The sequence below is a fragment of the Cricetulus griseus genome (genome assembly GCF_003668045.3).
Source record: "Cricetulus griseus strain 17A/GY chromosome 1 unlocalized genomic scaffold, alternate assembly CriGri-PICRH-1.0 chr1_1, whole genome shotgun sequence".
NCBI lineage: Eukaryota > Metazoa > Chordata > Mammalia > Rodentia > Cricetidae > Cricetulus > Cricetulus griseus.
In genome coordinates, this window is record NW_023276807.1 from 257,339,954 (window position 1) to 257,344,659 (window position 4,706).

Genomic DNA, 4,706 nt, shown 5'->3' on the forward strand with positions numbered 1-4,706 from the left:
ATTAAGATTGAGCTAGCAAGTAAGAAATCCTAGTCATTGGCCAGCAGCATTGTACCTAATATAAGTCTCTGTGTTGTACTTGGGACCTTAACGTGGCGGTGGGGCTCAGGCAGATTGGCGGAAAGACTTATTGTTACAGTTCTTTTTTTTTTTTTTTTTTAATTTTTGCTAATGTACCATGATCTAGAATGTGTAGCCTTTCTTAGAGAATATCCCAAACACACTTGACAGGAGTATGTGTTCTGTTGTTGTTTGATGAAATATATCCTATAGATGTCAATTATGTTATTATGCCAAATTTGAACAGATGGTTAATAGTGGACAGAAAAGAGAGAAGGGGAACAGACAGCCCCAGATGCACCCTTCGAAGACATATATCCAACGACCTGTTTCCTTTTACCAAGTCTTACCTCCCAAGGGTTCCGCGACACCCTGAACAGTTTCAGCAGCTGAGAGCAGAGACTCCCAAACACCAGTCTACAGAAGACATTCACATTCAAGCCACAGCATTTGTTTCTGGTCCCTAAGGCTCATGTACATCTCACAAATGAAAAAAATGCATTTGGTTCATCCCCAAGATCTCTAAAGCAACAGTTCCAGCAACTGATTAAAAGCCTAGCTCAAAATATGTTAAGAGTCTCACATTAACTCTTAGCTGTTAATAAAGTAAAATCAAATTGCATACTTTAAAGATATAATGCCACAGGGGGAAATATTGCCATTCCAAAACTGATGGGGGTATAGAAAAAAAAAAAAAAGAAGAAGAATGGAAGAAAAAGACTAAAAGTTAAAGCCAATAGGCCAGACATGTCCAGCATCCATGCAGAAACTATGTGAGATCTGGGCCTTTGCCAGATGCAATCCATACCACCTCTCTTGAGCTATTTTCTCTTGCTGCCTGCAGCTTTCCTAGCCACATATTCAGCATTCTGGCATCTCCAACATGCTTCGGTCTTTGATGTGGCTTAAGCTGCACCCTTACAGGATCACACATGTCCTTTCCAGGGGCTTGTTGCAGGAAAGCTGACTCTGCTACACACTGCATGCCCTCTTCGCCTTCCTTTGAAATCTCTGGGGAAGCTGTAATCCCCCCCCCAACAAAGTCTTGCATTCTGTATGCCCGCACACACAGCCAGGTCTTCTGCAAGCTTAGGAATGCCCAATCTGTCTGTACAACGTCCTCTCAGTAGATAAGTATCTGTACCCAAGAAAGCACTTCCCTAGGCAGCCTTGTGTGATCAGGCTATTCTGTGGTTCCCTCATCTCAAGGATAAAGGTGTCCAAATTAGTTTACCATTTTATGCCTGCTAACCTATGATGATTGAGTATGACTGATTCCTGAAATGCCCTCAAGGCATTATTCTATTATCCTCTTGAAAAGTAATTGATGATAGGAGGGTTGGTGGCACACATCTTTGATCCAAGCTCTCAGGAGGCAGAGACAGGTGGATCTCTGTGAGTTCAAGGTCAAGCCTGGTATACAGAGTGATTTCCAGGACAGCCAGGGCTGTACAGAGAAGCCCTGTCTGGAAAAGCAAAACAAGAAAAAAAAAAAAAAAAAGACAAAGTAGTAGATGCCTTTTGTTACAGCACTGATCTTTTTAGCAGCCATACCCTCCCTCTCCAGATCCTCAACCATGTTCCCTTTCTGCCCAAATTTTCTTTTCCAACTCTTTCTACTCTCCCTTTCCTCTGGATTGTCACCATAGTGCTGGCTAACAGAAGCCAGTATTCCTGGAATGTTATCCCTTCTTGAAATTTCCTCTGTCCAATTAACCTGTCAGCTTTAAACCCAAGCTCTCATAAAGTTTCAGAATATGAACAATGTAGACAGACTGTTTCACATACTGTCTTGTCTGATGCACAGTCGCATCATTGGTTTCATCAGAGACAGCATGAACTCGGTATTGTCAGCGAGTCTGCTGGTGTTCTAGTATTCTGAGCTCCCACTGAAACTGTCCACTAGCGATACCTCTAGTATTCTAAAGCTTATATGGCCCTTATCTCCAAATACTTTCAATTTACTTCCCTAAGCCAGTTCCAAAGATCTAAAAACAACATGGCCAGGTTTATTCACAGTAATAAACCTATTTTGCTGATGCTGACTCTGTTTTAGTATATTTAGCATTGGGGCTTTTGACTCACTGTTGATAAGTGCTAAAGAAAGCAACTTTAAGGAGGAAAGATTCAGTTGACTCGTGTGTTTAAAGGTTTCCATCCATGGTTGATTGGGCCCACGTACTTGGGCAGAGCAACAGCATAGCAGGAACACAAGGCACAGTCGCTTGTGTATAGGAAGCAGAGAGAGAACAGACTGGAGACCCAATACAACCTTCAAGGTCACACTCACCAGTGACCCATCTACTCATCTTGCTCCCACATCCCAAAGTTTCCATGGCCCTTCAAAATAACACAACTAGTTATGAACTAGTATTGAAAATATGAACCTGTAAGGGTTGTTAATGTTTAAACTGTAACACTGAACAATATACTGCAATTAGAAGGCAGTTATAGTCTAAGGAGCAGAAATTCATTGCTTCTATGGGGTAAAGAAATTGTGCTGACTATATCTGGAGACTCTAGACCAGAGGTTGTGGTGGAAACCTGAAAAGTAGTAACACACAAAGGTTTTAGGGAATGGGTGATTCTCTTCTAGCCAGTGAAGGAACTGACTAATACAACAAGGCTAGTGTCTCTTAGAGGACTATTAGATCCATTAATTGTAATAGTTTCTATTAGAGTTCCTTATATATATGGAAGTATAAGAGTAACAGAGATCAAGAAGTATACATGGATCACAGGCTAAATACACGGTGACTTCAAGAAGAAGACCTCAGAATATCCTATGTCCATTTATATCTTATAAAAGGTGGAAGAGAACATCACTAAAGTTTTAGTATAATAGTTAAAGTCCTTTTCAGCACAGATGATAAATTATCAACTTCAAAATGTTGTATTGGAATTGCCACTTGAGGCAATGCAGTCTTTGCCCATAAGATGTGAGTATCATCTGACATATGAAACTTGATATTTTTACTGTGTAGACATTCACATTGATGTAGTCCTAAATATTTGTCATCATTGATTGAAAGAAGTCTGGCAGTATGTTTATATCTTTGGCCATACACCAAGGAAAGCACCCAGACCAACTGTAATATGACCAGCAATCACCAGAATGATATGCAGATGCGCCTGTGAGGGTTTTATGTCAGATGGATGCTTAAGTTCAAAAGGGGCTCATGCCAGGTGAGCCAGAGCTATGGGGCAGTCTATCATCAGTGAGTCTTGGGTACTATCTTAAACTCATCCACCAGCTTTTCTGAGATGTGAACAAGATTAAGGCTTTATACGCCACAGGCAAACCTGAGAATTCTGGGTGTCAGCTGGGCTGGAAATGAAAAGATTGTAGGAGACACTGTTCTCTCTCTCTCTCAGTTGAAACAGTTATTTGGAATCTATCGGTGATGCAGGAGTGCTGCTGAATGTTCCTTTTAAGAGGGTCTCACCACGAAGCCCTGGCTGGCCTCAGATTCACAAAGATTCACCTACCTCTGCTTCCTGAATACTGGGATTAAATATGTGCCACACTACACTCAGCATGACCTAAAGTATTTGGATGTCATTACTTAGAAGATTTTTTTTGCTTCTATAACTGCAGGTATTACACATCTGTATTAGGCAAGATGCTCTAGAGGAATGGATCTGGTGGGGGGGGAGTTTATTAAATTGGCTTACACGGTAGGGACTAGGTGACAGCTAGAGTTAATTGTCAACTTGACAGAATCTGCACCTCTTGAAAGATGGGCTTTTGGGCATGTCTGTGAGAAACTATCTAGGTTGTGGTAGTTGTGATGGGAAAGACTAGCCCACTGTGAATGGCACCATTCCTTGGCTAGAATCTGAGACTATGTCTAGAGAAAGAGAGTTGAGCAGGCACATGCACTCTCACTTCTCACCTTCCTGACTGTGAGTGCAGTGTGACCAGCAGAGTCAATCTCTTGCTATACCTGTAACTGTGAGCCAAAATAGAGCCTTCCATCCTTCACTTGAATTTGTCAAGATGTTTTATCACAGCACCAGGCAACTTTGTTAATATACCGTCTACATACTGGCATGGCTGAGGACTCTACCTGCTCAGTCCACGAAATTGAATTCTTTAACAGTTCTAATCATGTGCCAAAGGCTTGGCAGATGCCTCAGGAGTCAGTCAATGTCCTTCAGTGTACAAAAGCAACAACGGGGGTAGGTGCCACTTGCTTATAAAGAGGAGAAAGAGTCGAGGAAGCATGGTCATTCCTTGAACCTTTCTTTGTCTTGGACTGACATTGGAAAGTGCCCCCCATTCTGAAGGTGGGTCTTACTCCATTGAACTAAAGCCTCACAGACACACCCAGAGGTGTGTCTCCTAGTTAATTCCAAATACCATCAAACGGGCAATCAAGATTAACTATAGTTAGTGCTGTTCCCCTGTCTTAATTTTGTCTCAAGAGCTCGGCTTCATAAATGACAGAGAAAGTTCAGGTATAATATTTTGACAAGACATTTTGCATTGTTAAAGATTATAGACTAGTTCTGTGCCTGGAAACTTTGGAAGAACCATTTGGTTAGGTGAAAAGCACATGTTGGATTGCATTTTGTCCCATTTCAAACCTGAGGACTTCAGGTTCAGTATAGTTGGCCTAGAAAAATTAGAACGGATAGGCTTA